General features: G+C 59.8%; 1 long non-coding RNA gene across 1 annotated transcript; it reads right to left on the bottom strand.

The window, feature by feature from the left end:
- Positions 1 to 3,111: 3,111 nt before the first annotated feature.
- On the bottom strand, positions 3,112 to 5,374 carry LOC115290334. Its single transcript, XR_003908055.1, has 4 exons — positions 4,612 to 5,374; positions 4,162 to 4,297; positions 3,239 to 3,428; positions 3,112 to 3,139 (listed from the first exon to the last, which is right to left on the bottom strand). It is a non-coding gene; the product is annotated as an uncharacterized LOC115290334 (long non-coding RNA).
- Positions 5,375 to 15,185: the final 9,811 nt, after the last annotated feature.

Below are 15,185 nucleotides of genomic sequence, written 5' to 3'. Positions count from 1 at the left end.
GCTCCACACTTGTACTCTGTCTCTCTCTCAAAAGTAGATAAACGTTTTTAAGAAATAGGTAGAACACAGATGATTTTTTAGAGCAGTGAAAACATTTTTTTAAATTCTGTGTTTTGGGTGGGAGGGCGGTTAATGTTTATGTTTGAGTCGGGGAGCAGAGGCTGAGGAGGGGGGACAGGAGATCCTATGCGGGCTCAGCGCTGACAGCAGAGAGTCCGATGTGGGGCTCTATCTCACGGAACATGAGATCATGGCCTGAGCTGAAGTTGGACGCTGAACCGGCTGAGCCACCCCGGCGCCCCATAGAGCAGTGAAAATATTACAGTGACGGATACATGTCCACACGTCATTACACAGTTGTCCAAACGCATAGAACGTGCAGCAGAAGAACAAGCCCTAATGTTAACTGTGGACTTTGGGTGATAATGGTGTGTGTCGTGTGGGTTCAACAGGTGTGGCACATATACCCCCTGGTGGGGGTGCCCGTCGTGGAGGAGGCTGTGTGTGTGAGGAGAGGAGGGTGTGTGGGAACCTTCCCAAGTTTTCCATGAACCTAAAACTGCTCATTTTAAAAAATATTTGTTTTTGAGAGAGAGAGAGAGAGAGAGGCACAGTGCGAGTGAGGAAGAGGCAGAGAGAGGAGACACAGCATCCGAAGCAGGTTCCAGGCTCTGAGCTGTCAGCACAGAGCCCCAGGTGGGGCTCGAACCCACAGACCATGAGATCATGACCTGAGCCAATGTCGGACACTCAACAGACTGAGCCACCCAGGAGCCCCTAAAACTGCTCTTAAAAAAAAAAGTCCTAATAAAACTTTTTGTTCTCATGCAGATGCACAGACCTGTTCTCTTTCAGGTCTGAGGTCCCTGGGAATGAGCTGGGGGCCCTCGAGAACCGAGCAGCCCTCCATTTCTGACTCGTGTGTCTAAGCCCAAGGTCAGAGAGTGCTCCTGGGGAGGTGTGCAAGCCAGCTGTCCCACTCCTCATGCCTGGGCAGTGTCAGGGGGCCCATGAGCCCAAGGTGGACACCACGGGCAGCCTGTGTGACCCAATCTCAGGCTCAGCCGTGCAGAGGGGGGGTGCAGACAGACACGGCGATCCCGGCACCCTGGGGCTTGAGGCCAGCCGCTCACTCTCCCGCAGTTCCCCGACTCCCAGCAAGCTGGGGGCTCCCGAGTCCGTGTCCCACTGGACCACACGGAGCAGCGGACACGTCGTCTTGTGGCTGCAGATGGAGCCCGAGGGGAGCCTGGTGGCCCGCATGACGGCCTGGTTGCCGGGTGCCAGCACGGGGGCACTTCATCTCTGCACGCTGGCTGTAATAAGAGTAAAGCAAACATCCTGCAGGCCAGGCTGGGTGCTGCGGCTGCAGAGGACAAAGGTGCCCTGGGGACAGTAGTCCTTCCCCAGAAGGGCCCGCAGGAGAGGAGGAACTGCTTCTGGCTCTGTCACTTCCACTCAAGGCAGTGCCATGAGGTGGGGGGGCAGAGGTCGGGCTCAAAGGCTCAGAGGCCTGCCAGGCCTCACCCAGCAGGGGGCGGAGCCTCCCCTGCACAGCCTCCCCTCGAGCCACCTGGCATTGGCTCTTCCAAGACAGCAGTCCATCCTATGCCCGACCGCTGGCTTTTTCATTTTTATTCTTTTTTTAAAAATTAACTAATTTATTTATTTTTGAGATACAAAGAGCATGAGCGGAGAAGAGCAGAGAGAGGAGGAGGCACAGAATCCGAAGCAGGCTCCAGGCTCTGAGCAAACGTTCAGCACAGAGCCGATGCGAGGCTCAAACCCACGAACCGTGAGATCATGACCTGAGCCGAAGTCAGATTCTTAACCCACTGAGCCACCCAGGCGCCCCTCCTTTTATTCTCTGGTGTCTGTCCTCAAAGCAGGCTGCGGCCTGGCGTGGACAGGCATCGCTGAGAGAGGAAACCCTGCAACAGCGAGCGCCTCTGGACCTCTCTCCACGCTGTCCCTGTCTCTACTGACAGCCTCTGCCCTCGATGTGGAAGGACAGAGAGTCCTGTCCCCAGGAGCCTCACACCCCCAGATGCCCTGCGCCCAGCCCCCTCTGCCCAAGGCTCCCACTCCAGGACCCCTCCCGTCGGGCAGCGGGGCCCCAGCCTACAGGGGGGCGGCTGCAGGGGGCACCTCCTTCCACAAACTCTTTATACCCAACCAGCCCGCCTAGGAGGCCAGATGTTGGCCAGGCCCTTGTGAGGTTTACGCCCCCTTCCCGGGTGGCTGACAGCCAGGCAGGGGTCGCCTGTGGTGTCTGGCCCGGCTGGACGTCGGCTGCCTTTCTCCCGCTGGCCCTGGCACGTAGCCACAGCTGGCGCGACGCAGAGACCTTTCCCCCACTTCATCTCGGGCCTCCAGATGATTCCAGGCCTCTAACGTTTGCCGAAGTCACATGTTGCTGGCACAGGGCTACCGGAGACGTTCCCGTGCCCTTCCCCCCTTGTGTAGGCCCGAAGGCCACACTAGCAAACAGAGACGGGAACTCTGGCCTCCCGAGCAGACCCATCGCTGGGACCAGGCTGCGGAGGATGGGGGGGTGCCCCCTGTGCACTGAGGACCCAGCACCTACTCTGGGTCAGCACTGCGCCCACCCTGTCCATCCTCATCTACCTTCCCAGACCCTCAGTAACGTTGGTGGGCACTAGTCCTGACGGGGCCTCAGTGACCCCTTCCCCACAGGTGTCTTCCTGGCACCCTCCCTTGGTCCCCAGTCTCTGTTGTCTGCTTGTCCCCAAGGCCTGTGGTAAAAGAGCTCAGGTCTAGGAGACAAGGGCTCTGGCTGCGGCGACTGCCCCAGAGGACATTGGCGTGTCTGAGGCCATTTGGTTGTCATGACTGAGGTGAGGGCTGCTGCTCGGGTGGGCAGAGGCCAGGGGTGCTGCGCAACGTCCCACGACAAAGGGCTGCCTGGCTCCAGATGTCAGCGGTGGCGAGGAATGAAGTGAACTGGGGAGGCGGCTGAGGAAGGTCCAGAGAGGGCCTGAGGCACAGCAGGAGCGCAGGCAGGGGTGGTTCTGGGGACGTGCTGCTCGGAGGGGCGCAGGGGAGGAGCTTGGGGGTACAGGCGACTCAGCCCCAGAGAAATTGAAGTGACTCACGTCGGTGGCCTGATCTGGCGAGACTGCGGGAGGGCAGTGCAGAGAGGTAGCTGACCACCACAGGCCCATGTCTGGGCCATTTGGATCCCTCCAGACTGCGGGATCCTGGGTGGGTGACTTACCCTCTGTGGCCTTTTTTGCTCATTTCTTAAAGGGGATTGTAGTAGTCATGTGGGTAGTCATGGGCTCTTGGAAGGGCTCAGTGAGGTGGGGTTGGGGGGGGCAGTGGTGTCTGCCATCAGCATGGCTTGGGTGTTGTTTGTGCCACTCTAGCAGGAGGGCACCGCGAAGCAGATGGTCCCAGGACTCACTCTGAAAAAGGAAGGAAGACAACACCACTGAGCAGGTGTCCCTAAGCCTAGGAACTGAAGGCACTGGTCCCGGCCAGAGGTGCACGTTTATGGTCTGTCTTAGGTGGTCTCTGCTCACAGGACCCGAAGGTGACAGAGCCCCGTGTGAAAGCAGCAGGTGTCGGTTGGGAGGCCTCTCACACTGGCCAGAAGTTTGGGAGAGGTGGGGGCAGAAGTAGGAGTCCAAATTAATCCAACACAGTCTCTGAGTTTGGGGCTGTAGCGTCAGGACTGAAGAGCTGGGTTGGAGCAGGAGTTTGCGTGGGCTTTACAGGGAGTTGATAGGATACTGAGTGAAGGAGGGATGGGCAGACCTGGCAGCCCAGCTGGTCGGTGTCTGAGGGCGACAGGGGCCAGGGGAACAGGGGGACTTGAGGGCTGCGTGGTCAACGAGGATCTGGGGAAGCTGTAGCATGACTGTGGGGGACATGGTGGGAGGGGGCCGGGAAGGATTCCCTTCCTTAGCTGGAGCCAACCAGACACTCTGCTGAATGTCTTCCTGGCCATCGCCGTGGACAACCTCGCTAACGCTCAGGGGCTGACAAAGGTGCGTGGGTAGGGGCACCCCCTGCAGCCCACGAGGGGCGGAGGGGGGCGGGCAGGGCAGTATGTATGACTCTGGATGAGTCCAGAGAGCCATGACGAGGGCCAGTCCAGGGTTAAGGACCCATGTGACCACCGTCCATGGAAGTCACCTTAAGGTCCTGGACAGGCAGAAATTAGGCTGCCACTCGGGTATGGGGGGTGGTGCTGAGGAAGCATGAGAGACGGCGTGCCAGGAAAGCAGATGAGCACAAGGGCAGCTCCTGAAGAAGCCAAGACCTGGAAGGACTGGCCAGAAAGGCAGGAGGATTTATGAAGAACAGGAGACGCAGCCCGGAGAGCCCTAAGAAGTGAGGGGCGGGCTGCGCTGGGTCCCTGCACTCGTCCCCGGGAGGCGAGGGGCCCCTGTGGTCAGTCTGGAGTGCGCATGGTTGAGCTCAGGCAGTCACTGGGCAGCTCTGTCCTCAGATGCCAGGCCTGGCTGGTCTGGAGGGGGCGCTGCCTCCAAGGAGCTGGGAACCCAGTGTGCCTGCGCTACCTCCACCGCCTGCAGGGGGCGCCCGAGCCCCGGTCCGTGCTCTGGCACGCGCATGCGCACTCACCCTCCGCGTGGGTAGCGGGCGCTCCGCTGCCTCGGGACCCGCTGTGGGGGCTTCGGGAGGACTTGGGGCCACGGCCACACCAACAGGACCCGGCCGCTTCAGGTCCCGCTCTGGAGGGTCCTGTACTGCGTGTTAGGGGACGTGGTACTGCGTCCACGGCTAGGGGAGCCCCGCCTCCTCAGGACCCGCTGTGGGGGCTTCCGGAGGACGTGGGGCCGCGTCTGCAGGGACAGGGACCGGGTCTCAGGACCCCCTGGGAAAGCTTCTGGAGGACATGTGGCAGCCTCCATCTGGAAGGAGTCCCGCCTCCTCAGGACCTCCGCAGCCCCGGTGGGAGTGCCGAGCCCAGGCGGGGCAAGGGGTGCGCCTGCCCCTCTGGAGGAAGGCCGCTCCCCAGAGTGGGCGACAGAACTGCAGATGCGCTGGCCGCCCCACGCCAGGTCCGCTCGGCTCCTGTGTTCACAGATCGTACAGGCTGACCCGGGTTGTTCTCACAGCACAGGAGCTGGGCCAGGGAGACACCCCTCTCCAAGCCCTCCTGCAGGCGGCAGGTGGGGGAAAGGGGGGTGGTGCCAAGAAGAGAGCAAGTCCAGGACCCCGGCCTGGGAGAAATGGCTGAACACAGTAACGGCCTTCCCAGCCGGGTGATGAGCATTTCCCCAGGGGGCCTCGCGGGTGGATTGCAAGTGGCAAAGCGGTTCCAGGCCACCTTTCCAGGCCTTGCTGTCAGTGTGTGTGTGTGTGTGTGTGTGTGTGTGTGTGTGTGTGTGTGTGTGTGTGTGTGTGTGTGTGTGTATCTATCCCTGGTGTATATGTGTGTGGGTGTGTCTATACCTGATAGGTGTGTGTGTGTTGATCTCTGTTGTGCGTGTGTGTCTAGCCCTTGTGTGTGTGTCTAGCCCTGGTGTGTCTGTGTGTGTCTGAGTCTAGCCTGGTGTATGTGTCTATCCCTGCTGACACATATACACACAGACACACCAGGTCTAGGCTCACACACACAGACACACACATCAGGGTTAGACACACACCAGAGGTAGACACACACTCACTCACACACACACACACACACACACACACACCAGGTCTAGACACATATACACCAGAGCAAGACACACACACCAGGGCTAGACACAAACACACTGACAGCAAGGCCCTGGATTGGCTCCAAAATTCAGCAAATAAGCACCAATTGGCAAAAGCCAGGAGCACCACTTGGAGCAAGGACCCCCGCCTGCTCAGTACCTCAAGGCCTTGCGGTCTGAGCACACCCCGCCCAGTGGCAGAGCGCACGCACTCCAGGCAGTCCCCTCCGCGCGGGCAGGGTGGGATACGGGCCCCCTGGGCGGCTCCCTAGCGCTGCAGGACAGGCTCACCCAGGGCTTGGGGACTCTGATGTGCAGCATCGCCCAGAGCCTCCAGGTCTCAGGCTGGGAAGGGGGCCCGGTGAGGGGCTTCGGGCTGAGCCCCTCGCTAGCTTACAGTGGAGCAGCAGGCCGTGGCTGGGTCCTCAGTTCAAAGCCCATCCGGCTCGGTGCTGCGCTGGCCGAGTGGAATGGCAGCAGCCCTGGGCCCCGTGGAGGCTGTGATGTGACGTCTCTGTCTCTCCTCCGGGGCAGCGCCCCCGGGGTCCACATCTTCCAGCTTCACACCGCAGGCCGGAAGCTGCTTCCCAGGCAGCAGCTGGCTTTCTAGTGCGGGGTGTGTGAAGTTGCGTTTGCGAAGGGCCGGGGTCTGTGGGCGCTGCAGGACCGCCGGGACACCCTCTTGTGCTCTGCAGGCCCGCCGGCGGCCACTGGCAGGTGAGGTGGCGTGGTGGTCCTGGAAGTGGTGACAGCCAGACCCCCTTCCAACTGGCTCTGGTCTTGGTGCTGGGGGCTGTGTCCCTGGGGGGCGTGGCCAGAGGGATTGTGATGCGGGGTGGGGGGAGGGAGATGGGGGGAGGGGGTGGCCCTACTGCCAGCTCTTAGGTCAGGACCCCTGCAGTTCTGTTTCCCAGGGTGGTTGCTATCATTGGCAGGCATTCCTTGTGATAGTCCTGGTCCCATGTCTTTTTCTTTTTTTTTTTTACTTTTTTTTAAATGTAAACTTTTTTTTAAACGAGTGGGGGAGGGGCAGAGAAAGAGGGAGACACGATCTGAAGCAGGGTCCAAGCTCCGAACTGTCAGCACAGAGCCTGACATGGGGCTTGAACCCAATAACATGTGCAAACTTGGAACACCCATCTCCTGGACAGCATCCTCAGTCAGGGCTGAGAGACGGAGCCCCCTGGCATGGAAGGGGTGCTTGGTCCTCGTGCCCTCAGAGCAGGACCTTCCCCATGTCCGTGGGGGGCACTGGCCGTGCTGCCGTCCATCACTGCCCTGCTGTCCGGTCCTGGCCTCTCCCCGCAGGGCCCTTGCAGGAGAAGCTCCTTGAGCTCCATCCCTTTCCATTTCTCTCCTTCCTTCATTTGAGGAAGGTTCTGAAGTACATTATCTCGTTTCCCTATGAAGCCACTGTTTTCAGAGTTAGAAACACCACCAGGAGACAGCTGAGGCCAGCGTGGTCTTTGCTGGAACTTAATCAGTGGAGCTCAGGAGCAAATCCGAACCATGCATGTCCCGCCAGCGTCCCCACTGGGAACGGGTCCCATCGGGGCGCCAGGGCTCCTGGACTTTGGGGCAGCCCTGCCCTCCGTCCCCGGGTTCCTGCTTCCTCTTTGCTGTTGTGGGTTTTTAGTGAGTTGTGCGTGATGGGAGATAGAGGTCTGGTGCTCCACTGGGGGCCGTCCAGTGTTCCCAGCCCCGTTCATGGAAGACACTGTCCTTCCAGTGCTGTGGACTCGTGGCTCCTTTCCTGGGAATTAACTGACCGCATGGGTGTGGACCTGCTTCTGTGCTCTGCATTCCGCTCCATCGGTCTTTCTGCCGCTTCACCCCTCGCAGACTGTTCTGGTTACTACTTTGTGATCGAGGTTCAGATCAGGGGATGTTAGGCCTCCTAGTGTGTTCTTCTCTGTACAGATTCTTTTGCTCTACGTGGTCCTCTGTGGTTTCATACAGCTTTAAGGATTCTTCTAGTTCTGTGCCAAATGGTACCAGAATGTTGAACAGGAGGACTTATATTGAATCTGTACATCACTTTTTGGTAAAATGGATTTTTATAATATTCATTTTTGTAATCCATGAGCACATAATATCTTTTCATTTATTTGTGTCTTTTTCAATTTCTTCATCAATGTTCTATCATTTTAGGGGATAGGTTTTCCATGTCTGTGGTATACAGTGTTTTTCCGCTTGTTTCCTTAACTTCTCCTTGGGATGATTCAGTAGGAGTTTGACCAATGTAATAATTAATCTGCTGGGGCAGACGGTCCGTGGCTGGGATTATCGTCGGGGCGCTGATTTCGGGGGGTTGCCCAGAGAAGGGTGTTTTGTGGAGGTGACCTCAAAGTCTAGGCGTGGGGCTGAGAAGCAGCCAGCTGTGGCCAGAGAGCAGCGTTGGGCAGCATTTCACACCGTCACAGCGGAGCAGAGGTGGGGTGTGCGTGGAGACGGGGGAGGGGCGCCACCACTTCGTGCGAGGATGTTCCAGAGAGTCCGCTGGGCTTTGTGGGCCAGACACGCTCCCCTCTGCCTCTGCACCCGCACAACAGCCGTGGACCTGACGCCAACCAAGGAGCCTGGCTGTGTCCCAGGGTACTTAAAAATAGGTACCTAGTATTGTTGATCCTTGAGTTGAAGCCGGAGGGAGGGCCAGATGCCGCGTGGACCCCGAGGCCCCTGGAGGAGTTGGCGTGGCCTGGGGCATCGGGACTGTGCTCGGGGTGCTGGGGACCATCGGGGCCTGGGAACCATGGAGACCCCAAGGCTCTGGGCTCCCTCATCTGTGAAATGGGGGTGGGGTCACGACCCGGTGCAGGGAGGGACGGTGCAGGGGTAATTCACTAAATGCCAGGAGCACACATGGGTCTGAACAGAACTGGGGCCTCAAGCTAGTCCCGGGCTGGGGCAAGTGTCCTTGAAGAGGTTTTCAGGCGGGAGATACATGTTTGAGATGGGAGTGGAAACATGTCCTCAAGGCTGTGTCGTGGAGCACATGTCCATAGGAGTGTGTCTGGGCACTGGTGGTCTCTGCACATCCTCAGTGAGCTCCTTGTTCCCCCAGAACCCCCTTCGCCCGTGCCAGCCTCAAAAGTGGGAAGACAGGGGGGCCTGGGTGGCTCAGTCGGTTAAGCATCCAGATTCAGCTCAGGTCATGATCTCACATTCATGGGTTCAGCCCTGCGTCGGGCTCTGTGCTTACAGCTCAGAGCCTGGAGCCTGCTTCAGATTCTGTATCTCCCTCTCTCTCTGACCCTCCCCTGCTTGAGCTGCCTCTCTCTGTCTCTCAAAAATAAATATGAAAAAAAAACCCATAAAAAAAAAGTGTGGGAAAACAGAGTTGGTCATCCTTCCGCAGGAAGGAGAAGATGTTTCGGTTTTTCATCTGCCACGTGGTGAAGGCACAGAGCTTCTGCTGGGCGGTGCTATGTGTGATGGCCCTGAACACGCTCTGTGTGGCCCTGGTTCACTGCGACCAGCCGCAGCGGCTCAGCACAGCGCTGTGGACGTAGCTGCAGCCCGGACCTCCCCCTCACCTCTTCCCGAGCCGCCTCTGGTCTGCAGCCTGGAAATCCTGGCTCACAGCCTGTTGCCTTGGAATGCCCTGGGTAGGACGCCTGCACTGAGCAAAGTGCCCCCAAGGGCGTCTGCTGGGGCCTGAGCTCTCCTTCCCAGGTTCCAGGAGGCCTAGGTGATCTGTCGCTGTGGTGGGAAATGATGAGGGTCCAGGGCACCCTGGGGGGAGGTGGGTGTGGTGAGTGGCTGGACCGGAGTCCTCCCTTGGAAAGGCATCAGACCCACGGAACAGGGCACTTACCCCTCATTTCCATCTTCCGTGAGGCTGCAGCTCCCTCCATAGACTCCTGAGGGGAGAGAGAGTCCAGCCTGTAGGGCTCTTTTGGGCTGTTTTCATTTTGCTTTTAGCTTTTTGAATCTGAGTGTGTCTGTGAGCAAGGCTGACTTGCCTGTGGGCCTAGGGACAGCCCACAGGGGTCTGAGTCCTGACTTCTCCCGTTCCTGGCTGCAGTTCCCAGGAGTAAAGGAACTGGGGTGGCTGCGGCCCCTTGCCCCTCTCCCGGGACCAGGGCTGACCTTCCAGGACCACCCTTCATGCCCTAGAGCTCTGCAGGCCCCGGGGAGGCCGGTCTCGCTCTGTCATCTCACTCACAGGGGCTCTGAAGATGGAGGCTCACTAGCGGTTTCTGTCCTGCGGTCAGAGCCTCACCTTCCTATTCCCTGGCGCTCACCCTGCCTGGCGTCCGGGGCTGATGCGGACACGGGCCTTCAGGGCGTTCTCACAAGGGCCTCACTCTTGCCCCGGGAGCCCTGCATGCCTGCAGCCGCCCCGGAGTTGGCAAGACTGTTGACTTGTTTCCAGAGGAGAGCCCTCCTGGGTCCCAGTCGTGGCCCCTAGAGGACCAGCCACACTCCCCTCTTTCAGACCACTGAGCCTAGGCAGCTCAAAGCAGGAGCTTGGGCAGCTCTGAAGGTTCTTCTGAGCTCTAGACTCTGATGGCTCCGCAGGCCCCTTGAAATACGGGTGGGGGCGGCTGTGGGGTGGGATGCCAGGCTGCAGTTTCCCAGACCTGTACTGAACCGTCCTTTTGGGTGATGGTCCGTTCTAGCAGGTGGTCTGGCCCAGGTCCCTGGGGGAGCCAAGTTCAGAAGCAGATGGTGGAGGCATCTGAGGGGCTCAGTCGGTTAAGCGTTGGATTCTTGATTTTGGCCCAGGTCATGATCTCAGGGTCGTGAGCCCACATTGGGCTCTGTGCTCAGTCTGGAGCCCGCTTAAGATTCTCTCTCCGTTCCTTCATTTTAGTTCCTCACCCCTGGGGGTTGGGTAGGGACCAGGGAAAGGGGCTTCCTCGACTCGGCCTGCGGTGCTGTTCCTTGGGGCTCCCTAGCCAGGCCTTTCTTTCCCATGGAGGAAGCCGGTGGTGCCCAGTCAGTGTTGTGGGACCTGCCCCCCGAGTGGGCAGGAGACAGTCGTCGTGGCCTGGTGCCATGTCTGCTGTGCGGGAGCACAGGGCGGAGAGTGCCCGGTGCTGGCCCAGGCCAAGGGCCTCCCTGGCCTAGCATCTCCCCCTTGTTGCTGGGTCTTCTCGGGGGTTCCCTGGGAATTTCCGAGTCCCTTGGCAGTACCTAGGGAAAATGGCTGGTGAGAGAATTGGGCATATGTAGGTGGGCACACCTCTGCTCCGTGCCCTGCACTCTGTTCTTGGCAGCTGGGCTGGAGCTGAGGAAGGCTGATCCCACCAGGTGGGCAGGTCTTTGCAGGAGGGAGAGGTGGTGGCAGAGGGAGAGGGCGTTCCCACCACGACTGGCTTCACTGGAGCTCCCTAGGGGGCTCCGGCCTGAGACGAGCCACCCTGAGGAGCGTGGGTTCTGTGCACCTGGGCCGCCGGTCCCCCCAGGAGCCACCCCCAGGGCATCCCTGGGACCCCCAGACGGAGGCTGGAATGGTGAGGAGGGAAGGAGGTCATGCCATGCTCGGCTCCGCAGCTGGCTGTTGGGCTTTGCCACCCTGTGAGCCCCCTGGTCTCCCGGGACAGCCTTGACCTACTTCTGCTCTGTCCCTCTGTCCCCCCAGCACACCGTCCTCCTCACAGAGCACTGTTTAAATTCTCGGCGTCGGCTCCCCTTTGGGGTGTGAATTCCTGGAGAGAGGGGTCAGCTCTGTCTCCTCGGCAAGCTCCAAGGATCCCCGGTGCCGGTTAGCTGAGTGAACGGTGCCAAAGTGAGTGGCCGAACACCCTGTCTTGGCCTCAGGGGGGTGGCTGAGCATATGAAGTCGAGGGGGTCTGATCCTCAGGAGAGTGAAAGGGCAGCAGGGCCATGGGGGGTGTCTGTGTCCGGCTGCTCCCATTCTCCGAGAGAGCCTCTCCACTGGCAGCCTGTGTGCCACTTCCTTGCAGCACCCTCGCTTGGGTCTCCTCGGAGAGAGATGGGTGCCCGGGCGGCTGGAACGCCAAGGGCTGTATTGTGGGCGGCCAGGAGTCCTGTCTCCTTGGCCTCTTCAAGGACCTGGCCTCTCTCTGTGGGGCAGCCCGAGGGGCAGGAGCCGGTGCCTCTGTGACCTCATGTGGAGGGGCTTGGGGGATTGGGGGCCAAGAGCTTTGGATCTTTGAAGGTTGCTGGGGCCTTCGGAGCTGGACTCGGGTGCAGGTGTAGCTTCCCTGCCGCCCCTCACCCCCGTTGCTCTACACAGCCGGGACCTGGCAGCAGGCATTTACGCCTGGCTGGGGCGGGTTCTTCTGCTCAGGTCAGCGGGCACCCACACCTGTTATGTTGGCCTCTTAGCTTCTCCAGGGAACCAGCTTTGCCTTCTCATGACTCATCCCGTGCCTGGCTCAGGGGCCGTGGTGATTATTTGGCTGGCCTCAGAGGCCAGGCTTCTGGTGGTGAGTTGCTGCCAGGGGCTGCTTCTCCAGATACTCAAGCCATACACAGCAGGCGATTCCCTACCCGAGACCTTGTGCCGTGCAGCTCCGGCGTGTCTCTCTGTGGGCAGCAGGGCCGGTATCTGCTCATCCGGAGTCTGGGCTGCTGCAGAGCCGCCCCTGACCGACGCCGCCGGGTCTGTACAGTGTGGTGCTTGGTGGAGACCTGTGGAGGGGGCAGGGGTCCGTGCCTGCGGGAGCGGCAGGAGGTGTGCGGTCCCCTCTTCTCTCATCTGCTTCATCAGGAGCTGCCGGAGCTCCAGTCTCCTGACCCGTCTGGACGCCAGAGGCCCCAGGATTGCTGGGCTGGTCACTTTGCAGTGACGGGACTCTCGGAAGCTTCTCCTCCACTCCTGCTCATGGCCAGGACCCTCGGGGGCAGGCCCTGCCTTCAGATCTGAGCTGCTCTCCTGGCCCCTGCAGCTGTGGGGCCAGAGGCCATGGTGCCTTTGGGCCACCGTACAGAATACTGAGCTCATTCCAGCTCGGCAACTGGGGAGGAGATCAAAGACAGTGACCTTGTTCTACCGTCTGGAATTTCGGGTTTGGCCAGTGGCGGAGCCCAGCTGTGTTTCTCATCTGTGGCCCCGCACAGCTTCTGGACCGCCTGTCGCTGAGTGTTCTGACACTGCCTGTGGCTCAGGCCTGGTTAGGGGTTGTGTCTTTTCCGTGTGCCTGGGTTCTCAGCATGGCCATCACTTCCAGTGTGGCCCTTGATGGTCAGCAGAGCTGGTGGTGGGACTTCTGGGCCCAGGCAGGCCCCACTTCCTGCTGCTGCTGCTGCTGTGGGGTCCAGCCTGGGGGAAGGTGAAGCCACCCATGGGTGCCTCTGTGTGACTCAGAGGGTGAGTTGGTGACATCCTCCAGTCCCCCAGCGAGCGTTGGTACCTCCTGGGAGCCTCATGCTGGCTGGGCCTGGGGATGCTCAGGTGGTAGATGAACACCTGAATAAAGTGAAAACCAAGTACGGTGATGCAGGGTTCTGAGGAAGGCGTCGGGCAAGGCCTCCTGGAAAGACAAGGCGATTCTGACGCGGAGGCCGAGGGGCTCCACCGGGATTAGAACACGTAGCGGGAGCAAGCCTGAAGGCATCCAGCTTCTCCGTGGGGACCCTCCGTGGAGTGCCGTGTGCCCCTAGACCTCGCTCCTGAGCTCCGTCCCGGGACCCCTCCTCCTGCGGAGGTTGTGTTCATGCGGCATAGGTGCTGGGCACGCGTTCTATTTCCAAGTGAAAGAAGCATCTCTTTGCGCCCCTCCAATTCCAGTCTAGTCGTCATCCCTGCCCTGGGCTGAGACTTCCGAGCTCAGGGGCCACAGACAAACCTGCAGGGCTCAATCCTAGAAAAGCCCAGAGGTCTTGTCCTCCAGTCCAGGCTGGAGCCAGGTGGGAGGAGGCTGAGAACTAATCCCTTTCTTCTACGGCTTCTCCTAGACTTTGCCGAGTTTGTTTTCCTGGGTCTCTTCCTCACACAGATGTCCCTGAAGATGTATGGCCTCAGGCCCAGAAGCTCCTTCCAGACCTCATGCACCTGCTTTCACTGTGGGGTGAGTAAGATCCTCACAGAGATGCTGGCTAGGGGTCTGGAGGGCCTAGCTGTACCCATGCTTGAGAGTGCACACAGCCCCCTCCCACTAAGCTGTGCCCAGCGCAAGCTGGGGTCTGTGCAGCGGGGCCCAGGTGGTTGAGGGGACTGTGACCCTGTGTGGGTCAGAAAGTCTTCCTGTAGACAGGGAGAGGCCTTTGACAGAGGGGAGACCTATCCTGTTCAGGCCCTGACTTATGGGGGTTCAGCCACAGGCTACTCCCCACCTGCATGACATCCTGCTCCCCACCCCTGAGCCCATGTGTAGACTCTGAAGCTCACTGAAGGTGCTGTGACCTGCTGTGTCCCTGGTGCAGCCATCTTTTCAATGTGCTGCTGCCCTGTGGAGGGCTCAGTGTCCCCAACAGAGCTCAAGGGGGTTGTGATCCTAATCCCTCACTGTCCTGCACATCTGGCTGTGGGCAGCTTGGCACACAGTTCAGGGGACGACTAGCAGGCTGCTCATGGGGGTGGGGGGGAGCCGTGGGCCTCGTGGGGTCTGCTCACCAGCCTCTCTAGGTCAGGGAAGGCTGGAAGGCAGGTGTGGCCAGGACTCACTGGAACAGAGCCCAGGAAGCGGCACAAACCTTCCCCGGGCCAGCAGAGGATGTGGACACCTCTCTGGTGCCGAGCGCAGAGCTCATCCAGTGGGATGAGGCTGTGCCCTTTCCGAGGCAGGCTCACACCTCTGCAGACTTCTCAGGAGCCGAGGCTGGTGGGGGGGAGCCTGAACGTGGGCAGAAGTCACACTTCCACTTGAAAATTCAGTGTGACTGACTTTTTCTGTCAGTGGGATTGACGGAACATTGTGTCCGTGGCTTTGTTAAATCCTCTCAAGGACCCCCACTTTGTAGATGAGTAACTGGAGAAGCGGTGTGATTGGCCCAAGTCTGCCCAGCTAGTCTATGGGGGGGCAGTGTGGACCCCGGAGTTCTGGCCCTGGAGCAGCGGGTTCATGCCGTGCAAGGCTGCCTGACCTCTGGGGAAGGAGGGGCTCCCCAGGGCGTGCGCTGCGACACGGACACCGGGGTTCCCGAGACCGCCTTCCTGTCCTTTGCCTCCTTAGTTACAAGGAAGGGCTGTGGTGCACATAGGCCAGAGGGGACCCAAGGGGCTGAAGTGACTTCAGAGAACCCTTAACCCTATCCTTCAACTCGTAAATGTGTGTGTCTTCTGGTTTGAACTAACTGGACTCCGGGACATGGATGTAACTAACACAGAAACTAACAAATTATTCCAAAGTTTAGCAGCGTACAGTGTGTCTGCTGTCTCACAGTTTTCTAGATCAGGAGTTCAGGCCTGACTCAGCGGAGTGCCTGTGGCCCAGGGTCCCTCGGAGGTGACAGTCACACCGACAGCCGGGACGCGTCATTCCAAGCCTGGATGAGGACTGGAGGCTTTGCTTTCAGGCTCGTCACATGGCTGCTGAGAGGACAGACTCGGACGACCGGCCCCCGAGCTCACGTACA

This window comes from Suricata suricatta, chromosome 4 (assembly GCF_006229205.1).
Source record: "Suricata suricatta isolate VVHF042 chromosome 4, meerkat_22Aug2017_6uvM2_HiC, whole genome shotgun sequence".
NCBI classification, from domain to species: domain Eukaryota; kingdom Metazoa; phylum Chordata; class Mammalia; order Carnivora; family Herpestidae; genus Suricata; species Suricata suricatta.
The sequence above is the reverse complement of the archived record's forward strand: the minus strand, read 5'-3'. Positions and strand labels throughout refer to the sequence as shown.